The 22894-nt window shown below is 37.5% G+C and overlaps 1 long non-coding RNA gene across 1 annotated transcript in view; it reads left to right on the forward strand.

The window, feature by feature from the left end:
• The first annotated feature begins 612 nt into the window (after window positions 1–612).
• LOC131280438 (uncharacterized) overlaps window positions 613–22894 on the forward strand; it is an 83754-nt gene continuing 61472 nt past the window's right edge. The window contains exons 1-2 of the long non-coding RNA XR_009188033.1: window positions 613–758; window positions 5224–5293. This is a non-coding gene — a long non-coding RNA (uncharacterized lncRNA). The remainder of the gene's footprint in view (window positions 759–5223; window positions 5294–22894) is intronic.

Genomic DNA, 22894 nt, shown 5'->3' on the forward strand with positions numbered 1-22894 from the left:
TGGGGCCTTTCAAATACTCCTTAAGTCAATATCACTCAAAGTTTTTTGAAGTTCCAGATGTATTAAAAACAGAAGAGAATCCAAACCAGGTTAGCAAAAATTGTAGTCTATTTAAAATGTTCAACTTTACTAAATTAATGCTGTTATCAGACAATAACATGATGCAATATAATTATGCTTTTCTTAAGATAATTACAAGATAAATTTAAAAAATAGGTTAGTTCAGAGTGCTCCTTTGGTGTTTGGTTTGGTCACAGGACTGTTATGTAAAGTTGTTAGACAAGTGCCTACTTTAGATCCTGCCAGCATATCTCTGCATCCGTGTGCATAGACTTATTTGGACATAATGATCCTCTACTATGTGCTGACCTTCAACTCTTGCCAATTTCTCAGTTGCTCATTGTTGGGCCTTTTATCATTCTCTGTCCTCTGCTGCCAGTGTCCTTTTGACTTGTATTTGTTTAGTGACTTCTGACCAACCCCTTGCTGTCATGAACCTCATGTTTTGTCTGTATCCCGGTTTCCTGGTTCTGGCTCCTTGCCTAGTTTCCTTGACCTACTGCCATTCACAACCTGGCATGACAGATGGCCATAGGCTAATGGCAAGGACACTCTATCAAAGCCTTGGATCTGCAGTTACTTAAGACGTGTGACGGGCGTCAGAGTGGAATACATGAATAGGCTGTGATGCTTTCCGCGGCTCCTGCACAGTGTCAATTCTTGGCTGGATTGCTTGTTGTTCACCGAAATGAATCATTGTAAGTGAGACCTTTGGTAAATACAACTTCCCTTTGGGTCAAATGAAAATTGTTTTAATCTCATTCATGCTTGTTGAAGGCCGGTTGTGCACAGAGCTGTTCTAGGTGTGGTACATGGGGAGGAAGGATACACTGATGATATGACAGTGTTACTGCCTCAAGGAGCTTACAGGCTAAGGAGGAAGATAGTCTTGTGAACAGCAAATTATAATGTAAGTGAGGTGGACAAAATCTTAGGGCAGAGAGCCAAACCAAGTCTTAGGAAGCACATGGAGAAAGCCATTAATCTGATCAGGCAAAGGATTCACTGATGGATTCAGGCTGTAGTTCTAGTTTTGATGTGTGTGTTTCTGGGTCTTGAGAACCAGGCACCTAATGATCAGTCCTGCTAATTGTTTTGAATAATTTAGTAGACTCACAATTTCAGGGAAGAAGCACCATTTATATACAATCAGCACAGGAAGAAATTTACACTGCAGGTGGGATTCAAAACTGGGTCATATTTATAGATGGGGAAGTGACAATGAAGAAAGGCAAAGAAGAAATGGCTCATTCTGTTAGAATTATGGCATATGGGAACTAATAAATTATAGTGTTCAAGGTAAAAAATTATGCAGACTATTTCCATCAATCTGTTATCATAGATTCACTATACCAAATTCAGAAATTGTTCAAGAGTATACCTTTTTCACCTGAAAACAAAAATGCTATCTATTATATGTGATTAAGATTGGTTAGGAAAAAAAAACTTCTGAAAATTATTTGAAGTAATAGTAAAAGATTTTTTTTCCTTGGAGAATCCAACATATGAATTAATTTAAATGTTCCAAATGATATACCTAAAGTATATTTCAGAATAACTATATAATACAAAAGAACCACCTCATCTTTTGATAACCAGACAAACAGAAAAGCCATGACAATTTTAATCCCACAAGAAAATATCTAGTAAGACTTTCTTTGTAAAATAATACTAGCTTGTTTGCATTTTCTCCATTAATATTGGCTCAAAGAAAAGTTGTACACATATGAATTCATGTAAATAGGCCTATAAACAGAAAAAAAAAACCCATATCATCCTGCTTCATATAATGAAACTCAATATGGACCCAGATTACACATATAGGTCTACTTTTTCTAAAAGTGTAATTTTTAGTTTAGGCTTTCATTCTAGGGTTGTAGAAATTTAATCAAATCAATTTGGGGTTTCTTTAGTATCATCCAGGGCCATGACTAAGATCTGGGGGTCTCCATTCTGTCAAGGATTTAGAAGGCTCTTGTCTGTTCTTTGACGCTATCTGTTTATAGAGATATAAGAAAAGATGTCCCTTATCTCTGTTCTGAAATATCTCAAGGAAAACATCATTTAACACCTTAAAATATCCCAACAGATTAAAAAATTTATTGTTTTGCTTTAGTTCATCTTTAGGTATTTCATTAAGTATTCATTCAAACAGTCTGTACATATGTAATATCAATATGAAACAAAAATGAAGCTGATGTAAATATAATTTGAGTTTCATTTTAATTTTAAATATACCTGATTAAATTCTTTATGAAAGTAGGTATAGATATAAATAAATAGATGTAATCTATTTATAATCTTTTTGAAAGGTATAAATATAAATAGATAGATGTAATCTATTTAAAATCTTATTTCCTTTGGAAAGGATTTCTGGTACTATATCATAAAATAAATAGATAACATTATACAGTAAGGTCATGGAAAATTACTAAAGGGGATTTCAAATTTATTTGTGAGTTTGTAAGTGCCGAAGCAAAGAGGAGATCATAGTCCACTGAAGAACTCATGTGCCAACACAACCCTGTTCAGAGGAGCTCACCTCCCCGGCACTGGGCTCTTAGAGATGGGTCTCCAGTAGTTCTATACATATAGGGCCTTGTGGTGTTTTGGCAATATCCTCAATACCATTCCTAAAACAATCTAGTACTATCAAGTGCAGTTCAGAAGAAGTATTATAAAGCCTCAAAGCAATGTTGTTCAAGAGCTGAGTTCTTTGCTAGTTTGGCTTGAACCAAGAAGATTGTTTGAAACATTCAGAGGAAAGGAAGTCAAGTTGGCTTTCAGATCAACTGAGCACTTCATTCTGTGATTGAAGGAAGGCTGGGGTTATACATCCAAGAAGAGCATGCCCAGGCACAATCTTGGGCACAGTCTTTACATTACTTGGAACCCTACTGGTGACACATTTAGTTCAGAGTGAAAAACATTGTAAATATGTGGAAATGGTTAGAGTTGTTGGTAACACTTTATAATGAGTAAAACTGACACATCTGATTTATAAATGTGATTGTAGCTGAAAGGGATAGTCTAAGGAGGTTAACTTTTTTAAACAAATCAATTTTATTGATGCATATTAATAAATCATAAATCCACCCAAAGCATACAATCAATGTTATTTGGTGTAATCATATATTGGTGGATTCATTGCTTCAGTCATTCCTAGAATACTTTCATTATTCCAATAATAATAATAATAAATAACAAACAACCAAAGTTCATCACCTCTCAATCTCTCTATGCTTCCTCTGCCATATGTAGCTGCTATTCTTTTTCCTTTTCTCTAGTATATTTATATTTTATAAAAACAGGCTTATATATGCAATATCACCCATATTCGTATTTTGCATGAGGTTTTACTATCTTATACAGTTCCTTGTTACAATTTCAGCTTTCCTTCTAGTACTATACATGACCTTAGACTTTCCCTTTCAACCACTGTCATACCCATACAATAGCACTGCTAGTTACGAACACCATGATACGCTTTAACCATTTCTATTCATTTCCAAAGATTTATAACACCCTTTTTATCAATTCTGCACACAGATTAACCTTTAGCTTTCCATTTTCTGCTCTCCTTCTATTTTCTGGTGACCTATACTCTAATTATTAACTCAATGAGTTTACATAATATTTTTAGTTCGTAATAGCACAATCATAGGGCATTTGTCCTTTTGTGTCTGGCTTGCTTCACTCAACATAATGTCCTAAGGAGGTTGATTGTAATTGAGAGACAGCTAGAGAATAATCTAGGTACTGTAGAATACAGTGATTTGGGTGGTAGATGAGGATTGTGGTTAATAATACCAATAGAAGAAAGTTCCTCTATTACGAGGTATTAAGAGTATGATGATACATGGGAAAAATACAACTAATGTAACTTATAGACTATAGTTAACAGTAATGTTATAATAGTTTTGTTGCAAAGGCAAAAAAGGTACTATATCAATGCTAAAGGTAAAAAAATAATATAGGGTTTAGTTTTATGAGATGTGAATATCATCAAGCATTTCTTTTCATTTTCTTCATTAACAAGGGGACTTTGGTCATTCCATTTAACCAATCTATGCTTATTTATTCATCTTTAGGAACACTGGAGAAATAATTGTGTTTGTTTTTTGGATTAAGAAAGATAAATGTGCTTGGACAGGATTTTTTAGAGTAATACTTTTGTAATTTTTTACACTGCCTTTTGCCTGTTATTTTAATTTTTAAAGTTAAAATAAAATTAAAAAAACCTTTACCATGTACCTACAGTTGGGAGCAGAGCAATTTTGGAGTCCAGAACAAGCAGAATGAAAAGCAAACCTGTGTGATTTGTGACGTGGTTTTCAGTCAGTGTTATTATCAGTGGGTGCCATCTGGTTGCTGCCTATTTTTACTAGTTATTTTTACAGTTAGGTGCTGAGCTCACTTGTTTCTGAGTTGCTGAAAGGGGGAGTATACTGAAAACATGTAAATGTCATGTAGTTTAAAAGGAACAAATGTAAAAAAAATTAACTATCTTGTTTGTTTGTTTGTTTCCTTTAAATTTTGGTGACCACAAACAAAGGCCCAGGTGTTCTAGTTTACTGTAGTAATATGCCCAAGTAAGCTCATCGAGGCTTTGGGAATGTCTCTCATTTCAAATGCAATCTCTTGTATCCTAGCTAGACTGGTGCTTCAGGCCCCTGAGAAGCAAAGTCCTTGCTGACACATTGAACTTTATGAACTTCAAAAATTTCTTTACTTGTCTGGCTCTGTATTAATTTGTAAGCTCCCTGAGGACAGGAAGTTCTTGATTTAGATACATACTTTTAAAATTTAATTTTAAATATTTTAGTGTGTTTTTCTTTTTTTGGAAAAATGAGAAAATGCCAAAAATAATTATTTACCAAATATACATCAATCAGCATTAACAAAGAGAGTGGTTTTCTGTCATAGTTTCTTCTGGGTATGGAGATATAGTTTATATACCATAAGGGGCACTGTTCTTCAGTACACAGTTTGAAGGGTTTTGACAATTGTAAATTGAGGGCTTTTGATAAAAGTATATACAATTGGGCTCGTGGGACAAGGTATAGGACAGTTCCATGAGTCCAAAAGATTCTTTATGTCACTTTCCCGTTCATATCCCTGATTCTCTAGAGACAATCACTATCTGATTTTCTATCACCACAGACTAATTTTGCCAGTTTTTGGACTTCAAGTAAGTGAATCATACAGAATATAACCCAGGACCTCATACATGGTAAGTAGGCATTCAACCACTTGAGCTACATCTGCTTCCCTGAATATACATATATATATATTTTAAAGGTTTATTATTTATTTTTTTCTTTATTTATCACCCCCTGTCCCCCAGATGGTTCACTCATCTGTCTGCTTGCCTTCCAGGAGGCACTGGGAACTAAACCCAGTACCTCCCACATGAGAAGGGAGTGCTCACCGTACCCCCCATGCCCACAGGGCTGAGCCACCTATGGGCTGTGGCCTCTGCTGGATTGTGGCCTCTGCTTATTGCTGGGAGGGAGGGTGGAGTCTAGCTCCTTGATGAGGTGTCTAGTGCCTAGCTCTGTTGCCATGGGAGGTGGGATCTGTTCATCTTTTAAGAGGCACTGGTACCCAAATCTGGAACCTCCCATGTGGTAGGCAGGAGCCTAAGTGGTTGAGCCACATCTGCTTCCCAATATATTCTTTTGTGTCTGGCTACTTAGCATACTATTTATGAGTTTCGTCCAGGTTGGTGCATATTACAATAATTTTATTCTTTTCATTGCAGTGGTAGGTTGAATAATGTACCCCAGGGGAAAAAAAGTTCTTAATCTTTAGTCCCATTCCTGTGGGTGGGCACCCATTAGACAGGACCTTTTGAAAATGTTATTTTTAATTAAGAGGTGACTAACTGAATCAGGATGGGTTTTAATTCTATCAGTGGAGAACTTAGAGAAAACCCAGGGAGGAGCTGGAAGCTGGAAGTCAGGGGGAACCAGAAAGATAAAGGAAAGGACATCATCATGTGATGAGAAAGCCGAGGAACCCAATGTTGGCGGTGGGGCTGAACACTACTGACCCAGGGAGGAAACATGTCTTCTAGGCTCTGAAACAGTGAGCCGATAATTTCCCATTATGTGATATTTGTTGTGATGGTATAAAAGAAATTACACTAGGGGCTTTGTCATCCTGCCTGGTATAGTTGTAAGTTTACCTTTTGAGTGAACACCCCAGCTACCTCTGCCCTGGGCGAAACTGTAACTAGTAAGGATGATAAGAAGCACTTCCCCAGTTTCTCCAAATGGCCTCTTGCCCTTTCGGGCCACATATCTTGCTAGCAAAACCTGTTTCTCCATAGGGTTTGGCTGATAAGAAGCTGCCCTCAGCTTCTCCAAATGGTCCTTGGTGCTTCTGCTTTTTCTGTCATGTAGTTTGAAATTCCAATCTCCGGTACCCCAGGAAAGTCCTACTCCAATATCTGCATCACAATAAAGGCAGGAGTTCGGGACCTCCGTGTGCTTCTTCGCTCTCTTCTCCACAGATCCTTGTAGAACCCTGGGTTAAGTAAGCCCAGAGGAAGACCCTCCACTGCCCTCACTCTACCATCTCCTCAGGGCCTTTGATCTAACAAAGCTCTGCTTTTATGCATCTCTTCATCCAAAGAACTTCCACAAAAAACATTTCTCATGGCAGCTGGGGCACTAAGACAATTGCTGAGTAGTATTTCATTCCCCTTTGTCCATTTTCCCTATGATATTTGGGTCAGTTCCAATTAAGGCTACTATGAAGATTCTTGCACGAATCTTGTGGGTATGTATTGCTATTTTGGGGGGATGAGGTGGGGTGGGGTAAGTACTAAGGAGTGGGATTGCTGGGTCATCTGCAGGGGTATGTTTAACTTGAGAAATATGTCAAATTGATTTCTTGAGTGGCTGTAGGGAATTTTACACTCCCACCAGCAACATGCATGGCTTCTAGTTGACTCCATCTTCCTCAACTATTTGGTATTATCAGGCTTGTTTTTTTAGCCTTTTAACTTGCTTTTCCATGATGACTAAAGATTTTGAGTACTTTTTCATGAGCTTTTTGGGCATTTATTAATAATCTTCTCTTTTGAAGTGTTTGTTCAAGTCTTTCTACCTTTTTTTCTTTTTGTTGGGTTGTGTTGTCTTTTATTACTTTGCCGTAGGAGTTCTTAATATCCTGGATACAAGTCCTTTGTCAGACATCTGTTTTGTAAATATTTTTTTTTTACCAGTCTGTGACTTGTCATTTCATTTTTTTGCCTGCCCTGATGTAAAGGTATTCTCCAAGTTTTCTTTTAGAAGCCTTAAAAGTTTTAGTTTTACTTTATATCTATGATTCATCTTGAATTAATTTTATTAATTGGGGAAGTTGTAGGTTTATAAAAAAAATGCATGTAAAAAATATGATTTTCCTATATACTCCACTATTACTGACATTTTGCATTAGTGTGGTACCTTTGTTACAATTGATGAAAGAATATGAAAATATTACTCTTAACTATAGTACATAGTTTACATTTTCCATTACTAACACCTTGTAATAGTGTCATACATTTGTTATAATTCATGAGAGAACATTCCTATATTTGTACTATTAACCACAGTCCATCATCCACCACAGGGTTCACTGTGTTATACAGTTCCATGTTTAATCTTTTAACTTTCCTTCTAGTAACATACATGACCTAAAACTTTCCTTTTCAACCACATTCACAAACGTAATTCAGCACTGTTAATTACACTCACAATAATGGTTTACCATCACTACTATCCATTTCCAAACATGTACAATCAACATAAATAGAAATTCTGCACAAATTAAGCATTAGCTTCCCATTCTCTAATTTCTTTCTATTTCCTGGTAACCTATATTCTAGATTCTAATTCTATGAGTTTGCTTATTTTAATTACTTCCTATCAGTGACATCATACAATATTTGTCCTTTTGTGTCTGACTGATTCCACTCAACATGATGTCCTCAAGGTTGATCCATGTTGTTGCATGCAACAGGACTTCATTCCTTCTTAAACCTAATAACATTCCTTTATATGAACATACCATGTTTTATTTATCCATTCATCAGTTGATGGACACTTGGGTTGCTTCCATCTTTTGGCAATTGTGAATAATGCCACTATGAACATTGGTGTGCAAATGTCTGTTTGAGTCCGTGCTTTCAGTGTTCTGGGTATGTACTTAGTAACAGGATTGCTGGATCACATGGCAACTCTATACTAGGCTTTCTGTGGAATTGTCTAGCGGCTGCATTACTTAACAGTTCCCATTTCCACCAGCAGTAAATTAGTGTTCCTATTTCTCCACATCCTTTCTAACACTTGTAGTTTTCTTTTCCTTTTTTTCTTTTTAAATAGTGGCTATTCTAGTAAGTATGAAATTATATCTCATTGTGGTTTTGATTTACATTTCCCTAATGGCTAGTAATGTTGAATATCTTTTCATGTGCTTTTTAGCCATGCATTAGTCAGCCAAAGGGGTGCTGATGAAAAATACCAGAAATTGGTTGGGTTTTATAAAGGGTATTTATTTGGGGTAGGAGCTTACAGATACCAGGCCATAAAGCATATGTTACTTCCCTCACCAAACTCTATTTCCATGTGTTGGAGCAAGATGGCTGCTGACATCTGTCAGGGCTCAGGCTTCCTGTGTCCCTCTCTTCCCAGGCTTGCTTCTTTCTGGACTCAGGGTTCCTCTCTTCCCAGGCTTGCTTCTTTCTGGGCTCTGGTTTCCTCTCTTCCTGGGGCTTGCTTCTCTTTCCTCTGTGTGTGTACTTCCTGGGGCTCCAGTTTAAGACTTCAGTATCAAACTCCAATCAAAACTCCAGAATCAAAAATCTCTCCTACGCTGTCTTTTGCCATGCCTTTTATCTGTGATCTCTACCCACCAAAGGGTGGGGACTCAATACCTGACTGACAATCTAATCTCGTATGCCCAGAGTTAAAAATCAGTTTACAAACATAATCCAATATTTCTTTTTGGAATTCATCAATAATATCAAACTGCTATAAGCCATTTGTATTTTCTCTTTGGAGAAATGTCTATTCAAGTCTTTTGCCCATTTTTAAATTGGGTTGTTTGTCTTTTCATTGTTGAGTTGTAATAATTCTTTATATATTCTGCATATTAAACTGTTAAAGGATATGTGGTTTCCAAATATTTTTCTCCCCTTGTGTATGTTGCCTTTACACTTTCTTGACAAAGTCTTTTGAAGCACAAATGTTTTTAATTTTAAGGAAGTCTCATTTTTCTATTCTTTCTTTCATTGCTTGCACTTTAGATGTAAAGTCTAAAATCATTGCCTACCATAAGATCATGAAGATATTTTCCTTCTTTTTTCTAGGATTTTTATGGTTCTGGTTCTTATATTTAGGTCTTTGATATATTTTGAGTTACTTTTTGTATAAGGTGTGAAATAAAGGTCCTCTTTCATTCTTTTGTATATGCATATCTTGTTCTACCAACATCATTTGTTGAAGAGACTGTTTTGTCCCAGTTGAATGGGACAGCCTTGTCAAATATCAATTGACCATAAATGTGAGGGTCTATTTCTTAACACCCACTTGGATTCCACTGGTCAATATATCTATCTCTATGCCTGTACCATGTTGTTTTGACCACTGTAGCTTTGTAATATGCCTTAAAGTCAGAAAGTGTGAATCTTCCAACTGTAGTCTTCTTTTTAAGACATTTTTGGCTATTTTGGGCGCCTTACCTTTCCAAATAAATTTGATGTTTGGCTTTTCCATTTCTGCAAAGTAGGCTATTGGAATTTTGATTGGGATTGAGTTGAGTCTGTAAATCTGGGTAGAATCGGCATCATAATGGTATTTAGTCTTCCAATCCATGAACACGGAATGTCTTTCTATTTATTTAGATCTTCCTTGATTTCTTTTAGCAATGTTTTATAATTTTTCTGTGAATAAGTCCTTTACATTCCTGGTTAAATTTATTCCTGGATGTTTGATTATTTTAATTGCTATTGTAAATGGAATTTTTTTCTTGATTTCCTCCTATGATTTGCTCTTTACTAGTGTATAGAAATACTACTGATTTTTGAGTCTTAATCTTGTATTTCACCACTTTGCTGAACTTGTCTGTTAGTTCTATTAACTTTGTTGTGGATTTTCCCACTGCATTCCATAAGTTTTGATACATTGTTTTCTCATTTTCATTAGTGTTGAGATACTAACTGAATTCTCTTGCAATTTCTTCTTCAATATTTAAGAGTCTTTTAAATAATCCATGTGTTTGTGAATTTTCCCATTCTCCATGGTTATTGATTACCAGCTTCATTAAAAATGGCCAGAGGGGAGAAGCCAAGATGGTGGCAGAGTGGGAGCTCCTGGGGTCAGCTTGTGCTACAGGGCAGTTAGTAATCATGCAGAGCTATCTTTTTAATTTATTCCCCCCCCCCCCATTGTTTTTGCACTTGTTGTCTGCTTTTTGTGTCCTTTTGTGTGTATTCTTCTGTGTCTGCTTGTCTTCTCTTTAGGTGGCACTGGGAACTAATCCTGGGACCTTCCAGAGTGGAAGAGAGGCACTCAATCTCTTTTACCACCTCAGCTCTCTGATCTACTGCATCTCTTTTTGTCTCTCCTCTGTGTCTCTTTTTGTTGCATCATCTTGCTGTGCCAGCTCTCTGCATAGGCTGGCTCTCTACTCAGGCCAGCTTGCCTTCACCAGGAGACCTTGGGGATCAAACCCTGCACCTCCTATGTGGTAGATGGGAGCCCAATCACATGAGCCACATCTGCTTTTCCTAGAGCTATCTAAAGCACCTGTTTGGGAGGCTTAGGAGACCAGAAGAATATCTTGCAACATCCTCAAAAGTATGGAAGGAGGAGACTGACCATCTGAAGAGAGAATTCATGAGTAGTACCCTCCATGCTGCAGAGGTTGGTGCCTATGGCGCAAGCCACCTCAGGAGCTATTCTGAGGCTGGAGTTGGAAGCTCCATTTCCCAAAAATTGGAGGTAGAAGACACAGTGTGGCACTGACTTTGGCTACTGATTAGTAAATTCAGCAGGCTAAAGTATAATTCTAGGAACAGCTAAACTTTGACTACTAAACTGACCTCCTGGTCAGAAGGAGGCCAGTAACTGCCATTTTGACTCTGACCCCAGAATGAGTGGGAGTGGGTCTGATTGAAAATCACAGGCTGGTAGGGACCAGCTTCTTTCCATCCAGATCAGATTGCAGCTCTAGCCTAAACCCTAGCCTCACTTCTGGCAGGGAGAAAGTTGGAGGAACCTGTACCACCTCTCTGGAAAACTGCAGGCCATACTACAGAGGCTAGTGCCCATTCTACTTGTGGTGCAAGATGCTTCAGGAGCTACTCTGTGTGAGGAGTTAGAAGCTCCATTTCCCATAAATGGTGGAGGAAGAGACAGTTGTCCACCAACCTCACATACTGATTATTGGACTTGGCCGACTAAAGTATAATCCTAGAAACAGTTTGAGCCTGTCCAAGTTGTAAAGAATCTGGTAGCTGCCATTTTTACTCTGTCTCCAGCATGAGGAGAAGCCTGGATGACTGAAAATTCCATGAAGTTAGGGAATGGCTTCTTTTCACCAAGATTAGACTACATTCCTAGCCTAGGCTCCAGTCCCACTTCCAGCAGAGGAAATTGGCAGGACCTGCACCAGGCTTTCCAGGCAACTGCAAGTGCTCTCCACTGGCACAGATGGAATAGTTGGTCACCTGGGGCTGCATCCCCACACCCCAGTAGGATAGGAGAGGAGCTGGGTACCCTCAGCCTCTCTACACAACAGCAGGCATTTTCAGCCCACATGAACTGGTTTGTTGAGTGCCTTCAAGTCCATCTCCACCTCTGTCCCACAATAGGATAGGAGGGGTACTGGTGTTCCCTCAGTCTCTCAGGGCAACTGCAGGCACTTTTGGCCCCCACAAACCCAACTGTTGGACACCTGTGGCTCTACCCCCATTCCCAATAAGGCAAGAGATGGACTGTATTTTCCCAGTTTCTCTGGGTAACTGCAGCTGCTTTTGGCCCACACAGCTTGGATGGGTGGATACTTGTGGAGCCAACCTCAACTTTCAATAGGAAAGGAGGGGTCTGGGGTTTCTACAGTCTTTCTGGGCAATGGCACACCCTTTTGGTCTGCATGGATTAGATTGTTGAATGCCTATGAATCCACACCCACAATAGGATAGGAAGAGTCTGGTGTCTCCACAGCCTTTCTGGACAACGGCAGGTACTTTCGACCTACAAGGGACTGGAATGTTGGGTGCCTGTGGATAGGAGGGTGCTGGTGTTTCCTCAGCTCATCCAGGCAATGGCAAGTATTATCAGCCTAAAGGGACTGAACTGTTGGACACCCATAGAACCACACCCCATCCAGTAGGATAGAAAGGGGCTGGTGTTTCCTCAGCCTCTCCAGGCAATGGTGGATACTTTTAGCTTATAGGGACTGAACTGTTGGGCATTGCTGGTTCTGTTCCCATCCCCTGAAGGGCAGAAGGGACAGTATTCTCTCAACCTCTCAGGGCAACTGGAGGCATATTTGGCCCACATGGATTAGATTGTTGGGCACTCCAGAGGGTCCATTCCCACCCCAGGCAGGGAGGGTGTCTGATCCTATATCAGTTTACCTGAGCAACTGTGCTCATTTTGGACCTACATGGCATAGATTGCTGCCCACAAGAATATCTCTATTCCTGTCCAAGGTATTGGAGAAAAGGCTATGAAGCTTCATCAGTCTCTCTGCACAACTACAGACAGTCTTGTCCTGCCCAACTTGAATTATTATATGTGGCTGCCACTCTGTCCTTTCTCCTGACAGAGGAGAAAGATGGGAGAAGCTTCATCAATTCCTGGGACAATGGGGCAACTTCAGGTCCCATAGCTTACAGCACCAAATATATCTTTGATTCCTACTACACAACAAGCAAGAGAGAAAAGACAAGAAAGCCCTAAACTAAAGGGAAAAACTGCACCCAGAATAAATATATCTAGCAAGCCAGATGTGGAAATGCCAGCAAAAAATTGCAAATCATACCAAGAAACAGGAAGTTATGGCCAAGTTGAAGGAAGAAAATAAGCCTGCAGATGACATAAAGGAGTTGAGACAAATAATCATAGATGTTCAAACAAATCTCTTTAATAAATTCAATGAGATGGCTAAAGAGATTAAGGATGTTAAGAAGACACTGGGAGATCACAAAGGAGAATTTGAAAGCATACATGGAAAAATAGCAGACTTTATGCAATGAAATGAGCAATAAGTTAAATTAAAAAATACACTGGAGGCATATAACAGCAGATTTAAGGAAGCAGAAGAAATCAGTGAGCTTGAAGACATGGCCTCCGAAAGTGAACATAAAAAAGAACAGATGAAGAAATGAATGGAAAAATTTCAACAGGGTCTCAGGGAACTAAATAATAGCAAGAGATATGCAAACATACATGCCATGGATGTCCCAGAAAGAGAAGAGAGGGAAAAAGGTCATAAGGAATATTTGAAGAAATAATGGTGAAAATTTCCCAACCCTATTGAAGGATGCCGATATCTGTGTCCAAGGAGCACAATGTACTCCCATCTGAATAAATCTGAATAGAACATATCTGAGACACAAATTAATCAGAATGTCAAATGTCAAAGACAAAGAGAGAATTCTGAGAGCAGCAAGAGAAAAGCAATACATCACATATTAGGGGTACCCAATAAAATTGTGTCAATTTCTCATCAGAAACCATGGAGGCAAGAAGGCAGGGGTATGATGTGTTTAAGATACTGCAAGAGAAAAACTGCCAGCCACGAATTTTATATCCAACAGGATAATCTTTCAAAAATGAGGGTGATATTAGAATATTCATGATAAACAGAAACTGTGAGAGTTTATAGCAAAAAGACCAGCTTTGAAGGAAATACTAAAGGGAGTGTTACAGCCTGAAAAGAAAAGAGAGGAGAAAGAGGCTTGAAAGAGAGTCTAGAAATGATGACTGTATTGGTAACAGTAGCTAAAAGTGTCAACAGAGTGGTGAAAATAAAATGACAGATAAAATCCAAAGATCAAAATGGATGAAATAAGAACTTTTTACAGTAATAATATTGAATATTAATGAATTAAACTCACCAATCAAAAGACACAGACTGATGGAATGGATAAGAAAATATGAGCGATCTGTATGCTGTCTGCAAGAGACTCACCTTAGACCCAAGGATACCAATAGATTGAAAGTGAAAGGTTGGAAAAAGATAATCCATGCATGCAGTAACAACAACAACAAAAAAGCTGGGATAGCCATACTTATATCAGATTATATAGACTTTAAAAGAAAAGCTGTTATTAGAGACAAGGAATGACATTGCATATTAATAAAAGGGATGATTCACCAGGAAGAAACAACAATCACAAATGTATGTGCACCTAACAAGGATGCCTCAAGATACATGAGGCAAACACTGGCCAAACTGTAGGGAGAAATAGACATCTCTACAATAATAGTTGGAGACTTCAATACACCACTCTCAGCATTGGATAGAACATCTGGGCAGAGATTCAATAAAGAAACAGAGAAGTTGAATAGTATGATAAATGGACTAACTCTAATAGATATATACAGAACATTGTACCCCCAAAACAGCAGTATATACATTCTTTTCAAGTGCTTATGGAAGTTTCTCCTGGATAGACCATATGCTGGGTCACAAAGCAGATCTCAATAAATTTAACAAGATTGAAATTATACAAAGCACTTTCTCTAATCATAATGGAATAAAGTTGGAATTCAACCAGGAGCAAAAAGAGGGAAAATTCACACACACACACACACACACACACACACACACACATACACACATGGAGATTAAACAACACACTCTTAAATAATCAGTGGATCAAAGAAGAAATATCAAGAGAAATCAATAAATAGCTCAAGATGAATGACAATTAGAACACAACATATCAGAACCTATGGGATGCAGGGAAGGCAGTGTTGAGAGGAAATTTTATAGCCCTCAATGCTTATATTAAAAAGAAGAAAGACTAAAATGAATGACCTAACTACACAGCTGAAGGAACTAGAAAAAGAACAGCAAACTAATCCCAAAGCAAGTAGGAGGAATGAAATAATAAAATCAGAGCAGAAATAAATGAAATTGAGAACGAAAAAGAATAGAGAAAATTAACAAAACCAAAATAGGTTCTTTGAGAAGATTAACAAAATTGACAAACCCTTAGCAAGACTAGCTAAAGAAAAAGGAGAGAAGATGCTAATTAATGAAAAAAAAAATGTAAACGGGAACATTACTACAGTCCCCACAGAAATAAGAGAGATCTTAAGTGGATACTATGCACAACTTAATGCCAAAAAACTAGACAATATAGATGAAACGGAATAATTCCTACACTGACCTTAGAACCTCAACAAACCAATCACAAGTAAAGACATTGAAATGGTCATCAAACAGCTCCCCAGAATGAAAAGCCCAGGACCAGATGGTTTCACAGGTGAGTTCTATCAAACATTTGAAGATTTAATATCAATCTTACTCAAGCTCTTCCAAAAATTGAACAAGAATGAACACTACCAAACTCATTCTATGAAGTCAATATCACCATAATACCAAAGCCAGTAACAATATTACAAAAAAAGAAAATTACAGACCCACTTTTCTAATGAATACAGATGCAAAAATTCTCAATAAAATACTTGCTGATCAAATCCAATAGCACATTAAAATAAATACTCATCATGATCAAATCGGTCTATACCAGGCATGCAAGGGTGGTCCAACACAAGAAAATCAATCAGCATATTATACCACATTAACAAATCAAAGAAGAAAAACCACATGATCTTATCAATTGATGCAGAAAAGGCATTTGGCAAAAATACAGCATCCTTTCTTGATAAAAATACTATAAAAGATAGGAACTGAAGGAAACTTTCTCAAAATGATAAAGGCCATTTATAAAAACCCCACAGCTAACATTGTACTCAATAGTAAAAGACTGAAAGCTTTCCCACTGAGATCAGAGACAAGACAAGGATGTCCATTGTCACCACCACTGTTCAATATAGTGCTAGAAGTTCTAGCTAGAGCAATCAGGCAAGAAAAAGAAATAAAATGCAGCCAAATTAGAAAGGAAGAAATAAAACTTTCACTATTTGCTGTTTATATGATCCTATATCTAGAAAGTTCCAAAAAAATCTACAACTAAGCTGCTAGAGCTAGTAAACAGTTTCAGTAGCGTGTCAAGATACAAGATCAATACACAAAAATCAGTGGCTTTTCTAGATAATTGTAACGTGCAGTCTGAGGAGGAAGTCAGGAAAAAAAATTCCATTTACTACAGCAAGTAAAAGAGTCAAATATTTAGGAGTAAACTTAACCAAGGATGTAAAACAGTTGTATTTAGAAAACTATAATGCATTGCTAAAATAAATAAAAAAAGACCTAAATAACTGGAAGAACATTCCATGCTCATGGGTTGGAAGACTGAATATCAATAAGATATCAATTCTACCCAGATTGATATATATATTTGGTGCAATCCCAGTAAAAATTCCACCAGCATTTTTTAAACAAAGGGAGAACATAATTATCAAATTTATCTGGAAGGGGAAGTGACCCCCAATAGCCAGAAACCTCTTAAAAAGGAAAAATGAAGTTGAAGGACTCTCACTTCCAGACTTAAAATCATATTACCTAGCTACAGTGGTAAAAACAACACAGTTTTGGCATAAAGATAGACACATAGACCAATGGAACCAAACTGATGGTTCAGAAACAGACCCTCACATCGATGGCCAAGGGATTTTTGACAAGCCCCTCAAAACCACCCAACTGGGACAGAACAGTCTATTCAACAAATGGTGCTGGGAGAACTGGATATCCTAAGCCAAAAGCAAAAAAGAAGACCCCTATCTCACACTTTATACAAAAATTAACTCTAAAAAGGATAAAGACCTAAATATAAAAGCAAGTACCACAAAGTTCCTAGAAGAAAAATTAGGGAAACATCTTCAAGACATCATGTTAGGTGGCATATTCTTAAACCTTACACCAAAAGCACAAGCAATGAAAGAAAACATGGATAAATGGGACCTCCTCAAACTTAAACACTTCTGTGACTCAAAGACTTCATCAAAAAGATGAAAAGGTAGCCCAGTTAATGGGAGAAAATATTTATAAGGGTTTGATTTCCACACTATATAAAGAGATCATACAACTTAACAAGAAAAGAGCATGCAATCTAATTAAAAAATGGGCAAAAGATTTAAATAGACATTTCTCCAAAGAGGAAATATAAATGGCCAAAAAGCACATGAAAAAATGTTCCATATCACTAGGTATTAGGAAATGCAAATCAAAACAACAGTGAGATATCATCTAACACCACAGAGAATGGTCATAATAAAAAAAAAACCAGACAACAAAAAGTGCTGGGGAGGATGTGGGGAAATAGGAACACTCCTTTACAGTTGATGGGATTGTAAAATGGTTCAGCCTCTGTGGAAGACTGGTGGTTCCTCAGGAAGCTAAATATGAAACTGACTTATGATCCAGCAATTCCTCTATTAGGAATATATCCAGAAGAACTAAAAACTATAATGCGAGCTGACATCTGCACACCGATGCTTATATTGGTGTTATTCACAATTGCCAAAAAATGGAAACAACCCAAGTGTCCATCAACCAATGAAGGGATAAAAAAATGTGGTATGTACATGTGATGGAATACTATGCTGCAGGAAGAAATGAAATTGGAACACATGTGATAACATGGATGAATCTTGAAGACATTATACTATGCAAAGTAAGCCAGACACAAAAGGACAGATATTGCATGGTCTCATTAATATGAACTAAATACAAAGAATAAACACGTGGAGTTAAAACCTAGAGTATGTATTATTAGGAGATAAGAGGAGGGTTAAGAAGGAATACTGATGCTTAGTGTATGTAGACGTTTTAATTAACTTGACTGTAAATGTGTGGAACTAGTTAATGGTAACACATTATAATGAGTAGCAGCTGGTTTATAAATGGGATTGTGGCTGAAAATGGTAATCTGGGGAAGTAAATGTCAATTGAAAGAAAGCTAAATAATAACCTAGGGACTGAATAACACAGTGAATCCTGGTGGATTAGAATTGTGGTTGAGGGTACAAATGCAAGCCTTTTGTCCTTCTCTGAGCTAGAGCAGATGTACATCACTTTTGCAGGGTGGTGGGAATGTGAAGAAGCCTGGGAAAAGTACAACTGTGGTGAACTATAGACTGTGGTTAACAGCAATACTCTAATATTCTTACATCAATGCAAAAGATGTACTGTATTGATAATGGAGGTGTGTGGAAAAAGTGTTGCCAAATGTACACTATGGGCCATGGTTTGTGGTAATAGTTTGATTATATTACCTCATAATCTGTAATAAATGTTCCACCATGGTGTGGTGTATTGGTGAAGGGGTGCTGTATGGGAATTCTACACATGTGCATGATTATTTTGTAAGTTCACAACCTCTGTAATAAAAAGAGGGCAGATTGGTGGAAAATACACCAAATATAAGATAGGGACTATAGTTAGTAGTAATATTTTGGCAATGCTCTTGCATAATTTGTAACAAGTGTTTCACAACAATGCAAGGTGTTGGCGGAGGGGTGATGTATGAGACCCCTGTATGGTGTTATGCATGTTTATTTTGTTAAGTTCACAAGTTTTACAACACGCTTGTCATTTATACATGTTCATGCATGAATGATAAAGTTCAATAAAAATATATTTTAAAAAAGAATTAGGACACATCAACCAATTGCAATGTGTAGAAACTTGTCTGGACCTTGAATTAAGAAGAACAAATTAACTTTAAGAAGATATAAAGTGTAGCTTAGTGGCTGAGAGCCTGCTTTCCATATATGAGGTCCTTGGTTCCATCCCTGCTATCTCCCCTCCCCCCCAAAAAGCTGTGACTTTTTGAAACAATTGGATATGTGGAAACTGACTGGATATTTGATGATGTTGCAGAATTATTAAGTATGATAGTGCTATTATGATTATGTATAAATATATTTATGGATGAAAAGAAGTTCAGAGAAAGAGCTGTGAATAATTTCAATCATTTTAAATTATCAGGACTTATTTTGTGACACAATATGTGGTCTATCCTGGAGAATGATCCAGGTACTCTTGAGAAAAATGTATATCCTAGCGTTTTTGGGATGTAATGCTCTGTACATGTCTGTTAGGTCTAAGTCGATTATCATATTATTTAAGTTCTGTTTCCTTATGGATTTTCTGCTTAGTTGTTCTATCTCTTGATTAGAGTGCTGTATTGAAATCTCCAACTATTATTGTATTTCTCTCTTCAGTTTTGCCAGTGTTTCCCTCATGTATTTTAGGGCACCCTGGTTAGGTGCAAAACTATTTATGGTTATGATTTTCTACTTTGTAGATTGCATCTTTTACTGATATATAGTGTCCTTCTTTATCTCTTATAACAGTTTTGTATTGAAAGTCTATTTTTTTCTATGTTACTGTAGCTACCCCAGCTCTTTTTTGGTTACTATTTGCATGGAATATCTTTTTCAAACCTTTCACTTTCAACCTATTTGATTCTTTGGGTCTAAGGTGAGTATCTTGTAGACAGCATAGAGTTGGACCATACACTTTTAATCCATTCTTCCAATCTCTGTCTTTTGATGGGGAGTTTAGTCCTTTAACACTACTTCAAGCATTTTATTCTTTGGTTTTTATATGTCATATATTATTTTTGTTTCTCTTTATGCAATTTTAATGATCCTACCAATAATGTTCATTTCTACACTCTATCCATGACTCTCTTTCCCGTCTTTTCCTTTCAGTCTGAAGAACTCCCATTAGTATTTCTGTAGAGCAGGTCTCATATTGATTAACTCTCTCAGATTCTGTTTATCTGTGAATATTTTAACTTCTCCCTGATTTTTGAAGGTCAGTTTCACCCAGTAAATAGTTCTTGGCTGCATTTTTTTCTCTTTCAGTACTTTAAATATAGTATTATTGAGGTTCCCTTCTGTGTGATGAATCACTTTTCTCTTGTTGCTGTCAGGATGAGAAATCTTTGTCTTTGGAATTTGACATTCTGATTAGTATTGTCTTGGAGTAGGTCTATTTAGGATTTATTCTGTATGGAATATGTTGTGCTTCTTGGATAATTATATTTAAGTTTTTCATAAGAGTTGGGAAATTTTTGGCCACTATTTCCTCAAATATTTTTTCTTCCCCCTTTCCCTTCTTATGCTGGCATACCCATAATGTGTATGTTTGTGTGCTTCATGCTGTCATTCATTTCCTGAGACCCTTCTCATTTTTTCCCCCATTCTTCACTCTATCTGTATTTCTGTGTGTAAGATACTGGTTGTCCTGTCTTCTAGTATGTGGATTCTTTCTTCTGCCTCATTATTTTTGCTGTTATATGCCTCTAGAATATTTTAGACTTCTTCTACTGTATATTCCATTCCCATAATTTTTGTTGTGGTTTTCTTTTACACTTTCAAAATCTTCTTTATGTTTTTCCAGTGTTTTCTCTTTTTTTGTCTTTATTTATTTTTTAATATTTCATTAAAAAAATATGAGGTCCCCATATACCCCAACCCCCCTCACCCCACTCCTACCCCCATAAAAACAATCTCCTCCATCATCATGAGAAATTCATTGCATTTGGTGAATACATCTCTGAGCACCGCTGCATCTCATGGGCAATAGTCCACATCATAGTCCACACTCTCCCACATTCCACCCAGTGGGCCATGGGAGGACATACAATGTCTGGTAACTGTCCTTGCAGCACCACCCAGGACAACTCCAAGTCATGAAAATGCTCCCACATCTCATCTCTTCCTCCCATTCCCTACCCCCAGCAGCCACCATGGCCGCTTTCTCCACACCAATGCCACATTTTCTTCAATTACTAATCACAGTAGTTATGAATAGAATATCAGTAAGTCCACTCTAATCCATACTCTATTCCTCCATCCTGTGTCCACTCCACATCTATATCAAGAGGGGCCTTAGATTCCACATGGATGCTGGATGCAATCCTCCTGCTTTCAGTTGTAGGCACTCTAGGCTCCCTGGTGTGGTGGTTGACCTTCTTCAACTCCATGTTAGCTGAGTGGGGTAAGTCCAATAAACCAGAGTGTAGGAGCTGAAGTCTGTTGAGGCTATCACATGGTCAGTCCAGAGATTCAGCTACCCTGGGTATATATTAAACCCCAGCACCAACTACAGTTCCGGTAAAAGTAACAGGAGAGGCTTGTGAACAAAGATCACATCTGAGTCCATCTCCATTACACAGAAACACAAACTCCAAAGTAGGGCCACCTGACATGGCACTGAACTCCATCTGCCATGACCATAGAACCCGTGGGTCTCTGTAGTCCTCAGAAGAACCAATACCCAGGGTTGTATCTACTTTATCTGTCTCTGGGACTCTGCTGAGGAGTGCATAAGGGCAACCCCTCTGATAACCTCCCAGCTCTTTTTGGAGATTCATAGCCATATAAACTCATTTGTTCTTTCCATTTCCCCCTTTTATTCAGGTCAAAAGGCACTTTTAACTCCTGGTATTATATGTAGATTGAGATATTCTGCTGGTCCGAGTTGACACTTTTATTCAAGGTCATTTTCTAGTTACATCATCATCTGGTACTTGGTAGTAATCCCTCAGTGCCAGGGAGGCTCATCCCCGGGAGTCATGTCTCAAGCTGGGGGGAAGGCAACGCATTTACATGCTGAGTTTGGCTTCAAGACTGGCCACATTTGAGCAACATGGAGGCTCTCAGGAGGTAACTCTTAAGCACCCTGCAGCTCTAGGCCTTGTTCTTATTTCAGGTGCACAGGCTCACAAGCATAGTCATTAGTATCAAGGGCTCATTGTTAGACCTTCATTCTTTTTTGGTCTTTGCCATTGCACTTGGGGGATTGTTGCTGTTCCTTTAGGGACTGTGATAGAGCTCCCCTGGCTAGGAACTCAGCATTCCTTCAATTGTTGTTTTTAATTGTATCCACTATGAAAATATCCAAACATTTTTATGTACCCTGGATATATGCCCTGTAGAACTCCCTGCCAACCATGTGTCCCCTGTCAATAACATCCCACACCAGTATTTCTCCCCTGCCATTGTTGAACCTCTCTGTGATCCAAAACTTCCTGAAAAGTGAAACCCAATATATTGCCAGGTTCCATTAATAGTAAAATGGAATATAGTGAAGAGTTTAAAGGTTAGATATAGAATACATATTAATTTAGAAAAATTAAGGTAAAAATAAATTGGGGGAATCAAAGAATTTAAAAATGCAAAAGCTTTGTTTTTGATGTTTTGCCTTCCATCATGGCAATAAGTGTTGCCCTGTATGCAAATTGGCAAGGCACTACTTCTGTCTTTTCCTCAGTGTCTACATCCTATCTTTTTCTTTTCTTTTTTCTAATTATTAAGCTTATCTTCACAAAAGTTTTAGATCACAGTAATTCATATATACAATATACAGTATTCCCACATATCCAACATAAAGCCTTTTCCCTTCCACAGCAATGATCTTTTTACATATTCATACTATATTTACTGAAACTGATGTAAAGATATTGAGACAATAACTTTCAAACAAGGTAACGTTTGTGTTTACATTGTGGTTTATATTTTAGACTATATAATTTTCTAAATTTTTAGTTATCTTATGTTTTACATTATGATTTACATATTAGCCTATCAGCCCCTATGTATTTTTGGTGTGATTATACATGTCTTATATCCATCCTTGCATACTCTTTTGGAACACTTCTATTGCCCACACAGTTACATTGGTT

The sequence above is a fragment of the Dasypus novemcinctus genome, chromosome 11 (assembly GCF_030445035.2).
Source record: "Dasypus novemcinctus isolate mDasNov1 chromosome 11, mDasNov1.1.hap2, whole genome shotgun sequence".
NCBI lineage: Eukaryota > Metazoa > Chordata > Mammalia > Cingulata > Dasypodidae > Dasypus > Dasypus novemcinctus.